At 60.5% G+C, this 13755-nt stretch overlaps 1 long non-coding RNA gene across 1 annotated transcript; it reads right to left on the reverse strand.

The window, feature by feature from the left end:
• Nucleotides 1-623: 623 nt before the first annotated feature.
• LOC139707690 (uncharacterized) lies at nucleotides 624-5665 on the reverse strand. Its single transcript, XR_011709151.1, has 4 exons — nucleotides 4473-5665; nucleotides 2775-2913; nucleotides 1614-1723; nucleotides 624-1455 (listed from the first exon to the last, which is right to left on the reverse strand). It is a non-coding gene; the product is annotated as an uncharacterized lncRNA (long non-coding RNA).
• Between the last annotated feature and the right edge of the window lie 8090 nt (nucleotides 5666-13755).

Below are 13755 nucleotides of genomic sequence, written 5' to 3' on the forward strand. Positions count from 1 at the left end.
ACCTGTTCTTAGGCTCCTCAGACCAAGCGCTGCGTGGCCGACTGGCCTTTGTGGTGGTCCGTGAGTGTGGAGGCGTGAGCTGGAGAGGTGTGTGGCAAGGGACAGGGACGCCTTGCCCGTGGCCCGCTGACCAGCCAGTGCCCGCGGCAGGAGTGGAGGTGGCAGCAGGAGGTGCGCTGGGGGCCTGTGCGGCACCAGAGTGCCTGCCAAGAGTTAGCCAACCCGCAGCCCGACCCTGCCTCGCGGCTCCTCCAACACGCGCCCGGAGACCCAGAGAACCTCCTGATGAGTGTGGCCAGAGGAGCTGGCCCTGCTGCAGGCCCGTGCAGCCAGACCCTGACTTAAACTTTGTGCTTCACAACATCATTCAGGGGCTGGCGGCAGGCTGGACGCGTGGGGGTGGCCCCTGTGGAGGGTGCTGTGGCAGGGTGGGTTTTCCTGCCTGGAGGTGGCCCTGCCTTTTGTGGTCTCTGAGCCGTGACCTCAGCTGGAGAGGCTGCAGGACCTGGTGAGAGCCCCCCACCCCCAGCAAGATGGCTCTTCCCCCCAGAGTGGTGGCGTCCTGTCTGGCACTTGTGCCTCCAGGAGGCAGCTGGCCAGCCAGACCAGTCCCGAGGGTGGCTTCTAACTTAGTGGTCAGAGATTTTTCCTGTGCAAATGGCAGGTGTCTCTCTCAAAACTTGAAATAGGACAGTTGATTGCTCCATAGAATTGGAAAATGTAAGGGGCAGATGATGAGCTTCAGGCACAGCTGGATCCAGGAGGTTTAGACTGTACAATCTCAAAGGTCACACGAGTCTCTCTCTCTCTCTCTCCTCTGCTTTCCTGTGTAGTTTTATTTGGCTTCCACTCCAGGGGGACATCGGTGGTCATGGACACTCCAGGCACAGAGCTACTACTCTTGGCTTCCTATAAACTTCTGTCTCCCCCCGGACGCAGATTAGCTGGCTTGGGTCACAGTCGGGGTGGCTGGCTTGGGAGGGGTCCTTTGGGAGGAAACAGGGAGTCGATCGACACCTAAGAAAGAGGGTGGATGAGGGGTGGGCAGAGCCATGCTTACTGCTACCTGTGGCCTCTCTGGGCGGCCAGTGAGCATCCCCTGGAGGAAAAGCGTCTCTAAACACGGAAGCCCTCGTGGGAGCGCGGGGTCTCCGGGCACCGGCCTCTTTCTTCTCTCAGAGAAATGCTGCGGCGGCCAGGACCCGCCTCCCCGAGCCCCGTCGAGCTTCAAAGAGCCACATCCATCTCTCCAGCTTTCAGCTTCCAGAAATAGGATCAGAAGGAACCTGTGTGGTCCCAGGGAAGCGCGGCACCTTCCTGGGCAGGAGTCAGGCTCTGTCACGGCCAGCGGCGGAGTCACCGTCTGAAGGGCTTGAGTGTCCTCAAAAGCACTTTTCTTTTTATTTTATTTGAAATTCAGCAATGAGAACTGCTCCTGTCTTGCTCATCTGCACACTGTGAGGGTGAGAAATGACCAGGCTGGGGTGCAGGACAGCTTGGGGCTGGAGAATCAGGACCATGGACCAAATCCCAGCTCAGCCAAGCTGCTGTGTGTCTTTGGGCAAGTGACATCCCCTCTCTGGGCTCCAGTTTGAGCTTTATGAAGACAATACCTTGCATCTCCTCCTAGTGGGTCACCAGCATGATTCTGGGCCAGGAGAGGGCTGCACGTCCTTCACACCTGATGCTTCTAGGCTCCCGCAGCAAGATGTCAGCTCCAACTCTTGGATCAAATGGAACATTTGCTTCATGATCACTTCCAACAGCCAACCTCCCAGATCCCAGGTCCCAGAGTGGGAACAGAGGAGAAGGGGTTTCTAACAGGCAGGGGCCGTGAGCACCCAGGACACAGAGTTGCTTGGCCAGCAGAGCCCTGCAGCCGTGGTCAGAGAGCCAGCTGGGGGAGACGGTCAGGGTGGAGCCAGCTGTCGGGGTGCAGGGCTGGGGCAGGGGGCAGCTCTGAGGAGACCCCTGGGCAGAGGACCCAGGAGGGCAGGGAACGATGCCCGAGTGGGGGCGGGGGCGGGGCCGGTGCAGCCGCATCCTGGGGGAAGAGGCTCCTGCCTGACTGCCCGAGGCTGTGACTGAGGGGAGGTGGCGACGGGACCCTTGAGCGCTGCCCAGGGTGGGCTTTGGAGGCCCCTGCAGCTGGGGTGGAGAGTTTCAGGAGGCTGTGCCGGCCCCGGGGCAGGCAGTTGGCGGTGATGCCTTTGGTCTCTGCAGAGCTGAGGACCATGGACCAACGAGGTCGGTGCTCCGCCCGAGGCCAGGGCCTGCGTGTAGGTAAGGCCCTGGGGCTCCGCCTAGGCTGATGCTGTCAACTGCTCTGTGTGGCAGTGGGCGGGGACGCAGGGCACCAGACAGGCACCTGCCGCTTAGGGCTGAGCCTCAGCAGCAAGATGTCCCTGGACTCACTTGGCCGGTGGATGGGACTTGGGGCTAAGGGCCAAAGAGTTGGTGACCTGAGTTCTCAGATGTGCAGCGCACGCACGCTCCCCACTGGGTGGTCCCCAAACATGTTTCTGATGCCAAGCCCCCCTCCTGGTCAAATCTGACCTTCCAGACCACGTGACTCAGGTCCTGCGCCAAGACTCTCCTAGCCAGTGCCCTTGAGATTATGCCCACCTCCCAAATCAGGGGTGGCACAACCCCCGACAGAGGGGCCTGAGCAGGGGACATGCAGGTTTCACCCTTCCCAGATGGGAACTGTCTCATGCTCCTGCTTTAGCACCGGCTGTGAGGGCTCCGGGTGGAGGAGTCCGCACTTCTCCTACCAGTTCAGGGGAATGTTTCTTCCCGTGTGCAGAGACGCCAGGTTGGAAGGAGAGAGGACACCGATTCCCGTGCAGCCTGGAGGTGGAGCTCAGTGGTCACCAGGAGACAATAAGAAAAGCTGCCTCATCAGGAGGAGCCCTGCAAGGTCCCAGATCAGATCAGACACAGTGGGGCGGTCAGCGGAGTGGCCATCTGCAGAGTGAGCACTCGAAGGGCTTTAAGTCAAAATCAATTTCTATTAAATCTTTGGCTAATTTGGTTTGCAATTTCTTTCGGCTTGAACGGGTGTGCAATACCTAGAGGGCCTCCTGGCTGGAGGCCTGGAAGGACCCGGGAAGTGATGTCCCTGCCTCCCCGAGTGAGGTGGAGGCCCGTGTCTGACCCAGGGACAGATGAGCTCAGTACTGCCCCCGGTAGCCACGGGGGAGGACTACCAAGTCCCTGAGACAGTGTCTGTTCCCATCCTCTGGTCCTAATTCTCGGAAGGCCCTGAGAACCTGCTATGGACAGGCCATGGAATATGGACCCACTGGTCCTTGGCTTCCCTCAGAGGGAGGCTCCTACTCAATGTGTGTAAGCAGAGGCTCAGAGAGGGTCAGTGACTTGCCACCAGCCACACGGTTTCAGTATCTGTCCCCAATGCTGTGTCCACATCCAAACCCTGACACTTGTAAATGTGACCTTATTTGGTGTCTGCAGAGGTGATTCCGATACCAAGATATGATCACCCTGGACTGAAGGTGGACCCCAATCCAATGACTAGGGTCACAAGAGGAAGGAGAGACGCTTCAAGACCAGGAGGCGTGAGGGGCGGGGGGGGGCAGGGAACACAGGCAGAGGCCGGGCAGTGCTGCCGGAAGAGGAAAAGGACCTCCTCAGAGCCCGGGGCCAGCGGCACTCCACATCAGGGCCAGGCCGGCTCAGCACGGCGCCTCTGCCAGTGACCAGCAAGAGGAGGAGAGCAGGGACAGGGCCTCACGTCCCCTGGGTGCTCAGAGCTCCCGGCTGTGACCCAGGCTGTCTGGAAAGACATGAGCCCTGACCCCAGCACCTCCGGCCTGCGCTGGGGCTCTGGTGCCCTTCTGCCCACTCCATGTCCAGCCGAGATCAGGCAGGCCGTGGCAGCCTCCTTGCATTCTGTGAGGGCAGGGTCAGCATCCCCAAAGGAGACAGGGGCCTCTGAAGGTGACATCGCACTACCAGGGTACACGGAGCCCAGGCAGTGGGCCCAGCCCACACTACTGGTGCCCATCTCAAGCTGCTCCCACTGCCCCTGTTTCTGTGGGTTCTAGGCCAGTGTCCCCAGGTGGCCTGCAGGCTGCCACCCACTCTCAAGCCAGGCCCAGGCCCTTCCAGGAAGTCTTCCCTGTTCCCAGGCGCCCTGTACCCAGCTCCCAGCCCCAGGCCCAGCCGAGAGAGCTCCCGGTCCCTCCATGTGCTCCTTCCTCCGCCAACGTCAGGGACTGTCTTATTCCTCGGGTCCCAGCAGTGAACCAGGAGCTGGCCTGGAGAGCGTGCCCTGTGGTGGGTGTGGCCAGGGCGGGGCACAAAGCGAATGTCCTCCACGGAGATCGAGGACACCATGGGATGTGCACCCTCCTGAGCTCAGGCCAGTGGCCACACCAGGACGGTCCTCCCAACTGGGGACAGTCAGGGCTGGCAGGGCCTCTCACGGTGTTGGGAGGCTGGGACCCTACCTTCTGGGTGCCTCCTGCGCTGTCTTCGGTGCCTGACAGGGAGGTGAGAACCAGCAGCCACTCGGGTCATCTGACTCATCCAAGTGTTGTTAGCTGCTCATTATAATTAAATCTTTGATGAGCTGTTTCTTATCTTCTTAATTAAAATAATTATGATGAATGGAGTGGACGGCACTAACTCGGACTGACCGGGAGTGTGCTGTGGTGGCCAGCCTGGGTTCCCAAGAGCTGGGCCCACTGTCATGGCTACAGGGAGTTTCGGGTCACCCTCAGGCACTCGGAGCTGGTGCACGGCCCTGAGGGAGGGAGGGGGTGGAGGAGCACTGCCTCGGGGCCTACATGGGTCATCTGCTCAGCAGCCTCAGGCTTCAGACTAGGGCTCTGATCCAGACAGGAAGTGTGAGGAGAGGCTCTGGCAGGGGACAGCAGAGGACAGCCACCTCTGCCCCGGGCGTGGCTATGCCCCGGGGCCTTGTGCATGTTGGTCTCAGCCCTTCGTGACTGGACACATGTGACCACACAGTGCTCCCCAGTTTGCAAAGCCCTGGCTGACAAAGTGTCTTTACAAGGTCCTCCTCCTGCAGCAGGGCCGCTGTCCCTTCCCACAGAGTGCTGGCTGCTGCTTAGAGTGGCCAGTCCTGGAGGTGGGGCTGGCTCCCCAGGGGCGATGAGCTGGTCAGCGAGAGCACAGAGCCAGGCCTTCCCAGGCCACCACCCTGACCCTGGCCTTGCAGAGCCGGGAACACCCACGTGAGGCCTGAGTCTCCCTCTGTGAGAGAAGGGTGGGCGGCCTGAGTGGCTTCATGAGGTCATTGAGCCCAGATGGAGAGCCACGAGACACAGAAAGCAAAGGTCCCACCTACCCCACTGCCACTCGGGTCCCTCCCAAGAGCAGCCCCTCTGAGTCACCGTCTGGGGCCAGCTGACCCTCGGAGGCTGAGCTTTGTTTAATCACTCCACCACAGAGACTCGGCGAGCCGGGGTCCTCTCCTCTGGGCGCTGGCTGGCCACAGCCCTGCTGCTCTTCAGGGTCCAGCGGCCAGTCCCTTGGCCTCTCCCGGCCCTCGGCGGGGGTGGGGGGTGGGCGGGGCTGAGGGCTGGCGCTCGCCACACTTTTCAGGGGAGAGGGGTGCAGCGAGGTGCTGCTGGGACCTGCTCTGGGCCTCAGGATCCTGTGGCCAGCCCCATCCCCCGGGCTCACGGTGGACAGGCCGGCAGGAACGGGGCCCAGCGCGGTGGCCGGAACGGTGGCCTCTGGAGCCAAGGCTCCCTCCAGCCCCGCCCGGGGCGCACCTGCGGGCCGTCCCTCTCTGCCTCCTCTCCGCGGAGCGCCTTGGGGCAGAGGCCGGGGTCTCCGAGCGTCCCCAGGAACCCGGCCACGTCCCCCACTAGGCCGACTCTCCCAGGGGACCCCCGTACTCGCCGGAGGGCCGCAGGGCCGTGGGGAGGGGTGTCTTCTGATTGGCCAGCCTGGGGCAGGGCAGTATGATTGACAGGCGGGCCCGCCCCTTCCCGCCCGGCGCGCTGGGTCCGGGGCGCGGGGCTGGGGCGCGTTTCCAGGGTGAGGCCCTGGACCCCGCCAGCCCGCGCAGGGGACGCGGCCTCCTTCTCTTGCCCCCCCCCAGGGCCCTCCCCACCTGGCGGGTCGGAGGGCGACGACCCGCCACCGCTGCAAGCTGTCCGAGCCTGAGCCTCGGGAGGCCAAAGGCCCGGGAGTCCCAGGCCGCGGTGCGCCAGCGGCAGGGGAGGCCGCGGAGGAGGGCCCCGGGCAGCTGGAGGCCGCGGAAACAAGAGTCCTTCTCACCCCGGTCCCGCCTCTCTGGCTGGGCCTCAACTCGCACACCAAACAGACAGTAGATGCATTTACTGGGCGGCACAGTAATGGGCCCAGCCCGCCCGCAGGTCAGGGGGGCGAGCAGGACCCGCAGCTCGGCCGGTTCCTGGCAGGGAGCTGGTTGCCTTTCAGACCTGGGGGCTGCATGCAGTCACAGAGCTGGGATCACAGGCAGTGAGTCCTGCTGGCCACCTAGGGGCTTGCATTCCTGAGTCTTCCTATGTGAGGACATATCCCCACCGAGACTGGGTCACAGTCCATGAGACCCCGGACAGAGGCACCACTGAGCTGTGCCTGGGCTTAGGACCCGTGAGCTCTGAGACAGCAGTTGAACGCTACTTTAGCCCACTAAAGTGTGGCTCCTTGTGACCCAGAATAGTCACAGACAATGTGTGCATGTGGCTCTGCAACCCACTGGCAGGTGGGCCCTGGCTCTGCCCTTGCTGGTTGACCCACCTTCCTCTGTCCTCTGCCCTTAGCTGGGAATCATGGCAGCAGGGCCTGGGTGGTGTGGAGGACAGATGGCAAGTCCGTGGACAGTTCCACTCAGACTCAGGGCAGTGAAGCCTCGTAGCCCACTCCCTGGACACTGACCTGGGCCAGGCAGGGAGGGGTGGCAGCTGGTCTTTTCCCAGATGAGTCGAGAGACAGTGTCTTTGGAGACAAGCCCTGGTGTGGTGCTCCAGGGTCACTCCCCCCACCGGGGTGGGAGTAGGTGGCCATGGACGGCAGCCAGGGATGGAAATAGAATGGGAATGCTGTCCTTGGAGGGTTCCTTCTGAGGTGGGAGGGGGTAGCAGGAGCCCTGAGAACAGGCAGAGCCCTGGTCCCAGGCCCTGTGCCTGTGGCCCTGCATCGTAGCTCCTGGTCCCAGTGGCTGGACAGGCCCATCCCAGGGAAACGCCCGGGGTGGCCGGTGGTGGGAGCAAGATGGCTTTCCTTCTCCTCTGCCCCAGAAGCTGGAGCAGGGCTGGCCCATGTCCAAGCTGCAGCCAGACGAGCCCCAAGCTTGGCACCAGCAACCCTGCGCAGCAGCGCTCCTGAGGGCTTCTCACTGCCGCAAAGAGCGGCTGTGGCTTACAGGGTACCTGGCCCATCCTGTGGGCGCTGAGCCCAGGCTCCCTGGTGGGGGACCAACCACCTTGTAACAGGCCCGAGGAGGCGTGCCGAGGGCAGTGTCAGACATCAGGTTCTGGGGAGAATGGGCCAGGGTCCGTCTCCCTGCTGCAGACAGGCCTGCTGTGGTGCTGCTAGACGACAGCTTCCCCAGGTGAGCTGGTGCCTGGGCTGCGTCTGCACAGATGGACAGGGCTGCACGGCGGGGGGGGGGGGGACCCCGCGACCCCCAGGTGTCCATCGGCTCGGAGCAGCTCCTGCGCCTTCTCCATCTGCTCCTTAGTCTTCAGAGCCCCTCCCGCCCCCCAGCGCTCCAGGACGTGGACTCCCAGGTAGGTCCCTCTCCTCCGCGCTCCAGGGCAGCTTTCCTGCTGAGTCAGCAACACACCTCTGCCCTCATAGATGCCAACAAGACCACGAGACCACATGGGATGGTTGAAGCTTCTAGAGCGTTTACACCAGAATACAAACCAGTGAGCTGAACCCCTGACCAGTCTTGGCCTGAGGTCACGGGAGCCGCATGGGGCTAGGGCAAGGGAGGAGGGCCCGAGGGAAGGCCGAGGGGAGCCAGAGGCCTTCCTGCCTCTACCGCCAGCTGCTGCGACCAGCAGCCCACCCAGCCCAGCTGCAGTGCCCCCACTTCAGGCAGCTGTCCAGGGCCCCTCTGCCTCCTGCCTTGTGGTATTGCCCCTCCTGCTGTCCCCATCTCCAGTCTCATGGAGCCATGCTTCTGTGGCTGTCCACAGGGGGAGCAGCTGTCCTCTCGCGGCCTTCGCAGCATAGGGCAGTAGATCAGGGGAGGGGCTCTGTTGGAAGTGGCAGGGGACAGTCCCTGTCCCGTGGGTTGTGGTGCATGGCTGAGGGCAGGTGGCCACCTCCACCCTCCCTCACGTCCACTCTGGCAGTCCTGGGTTCTTGCTTATGCTGGGCCTGGCACCTTCCTGAGGTCAGCATTAGCGGGAGGTCCCACCCATGGTCAAACAGGAGCCTGCATGCCCACAATCTTCCCGCCCTGACTGTCACCTATCGGGAAGCATGTGGTCAGGAAGTCCCGGGGATGGTCTTGAAGGAGGCCCGGGAAGAAGTCATGAGACTATCCCTGGGAAGAGCACTCTAGGGAATGGGAACAGTGAGTGCCAAGGGGACACTGTGGCCGGAGCCCAGGGACCAGGGCGGGAAGAGAGGATCCCTGCAGCTAGGCCTCACTGGCCGCTGTGAAGGTGACAGCTTCGATCCCGAGCTCTGGCAGGACTGGGGGCGCAGCGAGGCCTTCACGTCCTCTGATCCGCTTTCCCACAGGGTCCTGCTGGCTGCCACTCAGAGAACAGAGGCAGGTCTACACTGCAGGCCACTGAGGAGGCCCCAGGATGGTGGGATTCCGGGTGCACCCTGAGGCCGAGCCAGAGGTGCTGGTGGGCTGGGTGAGCCCAGGAGGGGGGGGTCCAGACACGGGGCCGACCGTGCACTAGACAGGAAGAGGGGCTTGCGCCAAGTTTGGGGTGGGGGTCCTGGGGAATCCGCTGACAGAGTTGGTTCCTGAAGGGTGAGTCCTGTGGGGACACGACCCCCCTGCAGAGGAGGGATGGAGCCCGAGGGTCCCCAGCCTGCCTGAGCAGGTCTTTTCTTGAGAGCCACTGTCCCCTTGCCTGGGGACAGCCGGGCAGCTGGCTAGTGTGCAGGGGCTGAGGTAGACACACAGAGCGAGACTTTGCTCCTTGGCTGAAGTGTGTGCACATGTGTGAGCGCACCTATGTATTTGGGTGCATGCGAGCACCTATGTGCATGCACACCCATGGCACACGTGTGTGCTTGCACATGTGTGCATGCTGGTGTGACTGTTGTGAGCCATGTGGAGGCCTGGCTGCAGCACTGGTCTGAGCGCAGCTCACGCTCCCTCCAGGCTGACCTCCTCCTCCCGAGGGCCCTGTGGTGGTGAGGTCCGCCCGGCCCTGCCTGGCTGTGCTGGAGGCCTCAGCCTGACGGTGCGCGCAGGGACCAATCCTGGAGACTCGGGAGCTGCACACACCACCTGAGACGCCCGGGCCGCTGTGCTGTTGGTCTCCCAACAGTGCCCCGTCTGTGCAAGCCCGTGGTCATGACTACCTGCAGGTCTGCAGTCCCTCCCCACAGCCCCCATGTCCAGCTGCTCACAGAAGCTCCAGTTCCACCAACAGCCGGACACAGCTCCTCGAGTGGCACTGGTGGTGCAGAGCCCTGGGCGAGGCACAGGCGTGTTTATTTTTTCATGAAAACAATTTAAAGGGAAAGTTCCAGGGACAGCTTGGGAGGACAGGGCAAAGGGGTGCAGGGAGAGATCGGGCTGGTGCTCCCCCAAGTGAACCTCGGCTCCTGGCTCAAAAGAACCTCAGGTCCTTTAACCCAGATCCCAAGTTTCTGGGCCCTGAAACCACAGCATGGACAGGGCAGAGCTGTTTGGCATTTCTAGTCACATGAGAAGCAGTCAGGGCACCGCATCAGCCCACAGCAAGTCCAGGGAGGTGCCGGCCAGGGAGGGCATGCCAGGAGGCCACTTGTCCCTGTGGACACCAAGCACACAGCCCAGGAGGTCTAAGCAAGAAATGAAAAGAACTCCTTGTTAGAAAGGATACAGAGTTGTTATGATTTTTTTTCAGGGAGGGGATACTGGGGACTGAACCCAGGGCACTAGGCCACTGAGCCACTTCCCCCGCCCTATTTTGTATTTTGTTGCTTAGCGCCTTGCTTTTGCTGAGGCTGGCTTTGAACTCGTGATCCTCTTTTCTCAGCCTCCTGAGCCGCTGGGATTACAGGCCTGCGCCACTGTGCCTGGCTATTTCTTAACAGTTTATGCAACCCAGATAACAAAAAGTATTTTTAAAAAAGTTTTCCAGTAGAATTCTCAATCAGTAAGTATGGCTGTATATACAATCTGTGTTTATGTTTATCAGCTCTGTTTTCATATTTATCAGTATTAAGAGCTATGTTCCTATCCACTTATCAGCATTTGATACTGTTTACCAGTACTTTGAGAGAAAAAAAAAAAAAAAGAAAAGAATTGAATTCAACTTGCAGAATAAACAAACAACCCAAGAGGCCAGAGATCCGGCACCTGCCCGAGGAGGCTGTGGAAGGCTCGCTCCGGCCGCAGGCTGCTGTCGGGGGGCCCACGGGTGGCTCCAGCCCCAGGCCCTGCACTCCTGGCACTGGATGCCGCCGACCAGTCGGTGCCTGTGGCTCTGGGGCTGGCCTGCCGCTTGTGGTGCTGTCCATCAGGTGCCCTCTGTCCACACACGCTGAGGGTCTAATGCCTGACCTTCACCTGCCAACCCTCATGGTGGGTGCAGAGACAGGCAGAGAGTCCAGAGAGTCCCCAACGCCAACGGAGAACAGAAAGTACTTGATGAATAATGAGATTAGACAGTTTTTAAGGAAATCACTTAGGAGAAAATATAGGAGTAAATGTTTGTGACCTCGGGTTACAAATAAATACAAAATAATTTATTCAATAAAGACACTGAAAACACACACACACAAAGATAGATTGTCTAAAATTTTAAAAAGTCTGTGTTGCAAAAAAAAAAAAATCATTGAGAATGGAAAAGAAAGTCCCCAGGGAGGAGAAAGTATCATCAGATCGTGTCTGATAAGAGACTTTTATCCAAGGATCTTCATAACCCACAGTGAAAAGACAGATCACCCAGGATCCGAATGGACCTGGCTCCAAAGAAGATCTTACAGATGTCTACTAGGCAGCTGAGAAGCGGCTCCATGTCACGGAAGGGCAATCATCTGGTGTCACAGGGTGCCACTTCAGACCCAGGAGGGTGACTACGTAGGAAGAGGGCAATAGCAGGTGTTGGACGACTTGGAGACGCACCTGCTATGGTGCTGACTGAAGCACAGACGTTCGCGAGCGGGACTCCTGTCCCACACCGGGATGGCCTGGCTGTCCATGACGTGGCAGCTCACAGGCCGTGCCACTGGACGATGGAGGGGAGTGGGCATGGACACTGGCCACGGCTTGGATGACCTGCAAAGACAGCCTGTCAGCCACACGCAGCACCATGTCCTTTACACGCACTCTCCACACAGCAGAGAGCAGACGCGGGCTTGCCTGGGGCTGGGGGAGGGGGCGGGGACGTGAAGAAGCAGCTTCTTGGGGGTTGACAAAAATGTCCTAGAATTTGAACAGGGTGATATCTGGAAAACACTGGAACTCTGCATCCACGCTCTAGGTGGGTGGAGCGCACAGTGTGGGAACCCTGCCTCGCTCGCTCGCCTGCTAACGAACCTCCAGGCGGGGGCTTGCCATAGCCCCAGGCAGGTCTTACTCCCCATCTCTGAGGGTCAGGATGCTCTGAGCAGAGACGTGTGGCCTTGGCACCCACAGGGCCCAAGAAGCTGCTGCCCCGTCTCCTCCCGCAGAGCTGCAGGTCCGGACTGGGGAGGCAGCACCAGAACCCAGCTTAGCAGGCCACACGCAGCCCCTGCCAAGGCCACTCCAGGGAACCTGGCGGTGCTGCCCTTTGACCCTGGGCTCCACATATCACCCTGCTGTCTCCTGAGCACCACCAAAGCCCCTCTTAGCCTTGACCCAAGGTGCCACCTTGTGCCATGGCACTCACTGAGTCAGCAGTGAGCACCCTTTCCAGGCAGGACAGTGGCAACCAGACCTGGCTCCTGCCCGCAGAGATCTCCCCCAGGTGGACAGGCACCGAGCACCTCCCACAGACTAGGCTAGAGGGGCCTTCAGAGTGCTCTGGAGCCCAGGGGAAGGTGCGGCCGGGGGAGCGGAGCAGGAAACCCTGGAATGGACTCCCAGGTAGGGCACTGTGGTCGAGGAGGCGTCTAATCACGGGGAGCTGAACCTGCAGCAGATGGGTTTGGGACAACTGGCAGCCACGTGGACGAAGATAAGACTGGCCCCGATCCTTCCTCACAGCGAGGCCAAGAGGCCCTTGCAAGTACAAGACAAAAACTGGGCGCCCTCCTTTCCAACCCGGGGCATCGGGAGGCTCTGAGTGGGAGTCAACCGGACGCCGTCCAGCAAAGGTGAGTGGCTCTGCCTGCGTGGAACCAAGACCTCTAGGTGGCAAACACGTCACTGCCGAGGACACACAATCAGGTGTCTGAGGTGAGTGGAAGAGTCCAGGGCGGATGCCGCTGAACAGGTAGTTCCTTGAAGGTAAGGAAGGGCCCAGCGATTGTGGGCAGGCAGACAAGACACCAGCACATCAATGTGGGGGACGAGCAAAGGTCCTGACCATGCGAGAGGGCCCTGACCTTGCACACGGACAACATGCAGATTCAGGGACATTGAGATTCCACTTTCACTTCTCAGGTCCACCAAACCCCAAAGACTGGACCACTGATGTGCTGGCGAGACCCTGGGGACACGTGTGGGAATGCAGCTGTGAGGAACAGCTCGCCAGGCTGCAGGCGCATGTGGCCTCCAACCCATGATGCCACCCCTCAACCTCCACCCAGGCCGCGCTGGAAAAGGTGTGCAGACCTTCGCTGAAGACCGTCCCTGGTGGTCATTCACAGTGGTGGCCAAAGCAGAGAGCTCCCGATGCCCGTCAAGGGACGCTGCTGGCCCACACTCAGTCTGACCACAGGACTGTGTGGCAGTCACAGGAAGGTGAGGAGGTGTTGGGCGGAGGACTCAGTGACAAAGCAGCACCCCCAGATGGTCGGGGCTGGACGTCTGTGCTTCCAGAATTCTCTAAAAGAACTCCCTGGGTGGCAGAGGGCACGCGGCCCAGGAACGGAAGCCAGGCCTGAGCTGCCCGCTGACTTCCATGGCGATGCTTGCCACGGCACCGTGGAGCTGCTTGGCCGAAGAGGCGCCATAAAGAATGGGAAGAAACCTGCAAGAGAGACACAGGAACAAGAAACCCAAGTGGTGGTCGAACTGGCACAGAGGCTTTTATAATATCTGTTTTCAGTTATAACAATATCTTCATTTTATTTTTATGTGGCGCTGAGCATCGAACCCAGGGCCTCATGCATGGTAGGCGAGCCCTGTACCTCGGAGCCCCAGCCCCAGCCCCAAGAAGCTTCCAAACAGCTTTAAACAGCACTATGTTGAGTGTCCAATCTTGTGAGATAGAGTCTAAGAACAGCAACAAAAAGTTATTTTTTTAAAAAGTTCTCCTGAGTAAAAGTAGCTTCAGAAGGAAAGATAAGGACGTATTCTCTCTCCCGTCGGGGGCACGGGGAGGCGGGCATGGCCAGGCTGCCAGTGGGAGCTTTCTGGGCTCTCTGGATGGCCAGAGAGCGGGCGTGTCCCCGAGGCATAGGAGAGACCCTTGGTGCTGAGGCTGCACCTGCTGAGCTCCCACGGGCCAGACC

This window comes from Marmota flaviventris, chromosome 11 (assembly GCF_047511675.1).
Source record: "Marmota flaviventris isolate mMarFla1 chromosome 11, mMarFla1.hap1, whole genome shotgun sequence".
In the NCBI taxonomy this organism is placed as follows: Eukaryota; Metazoa; Chordata; class Mammalia; order Rodentia; family Sciuridae; genus Marmota; species Marmota flaviventris.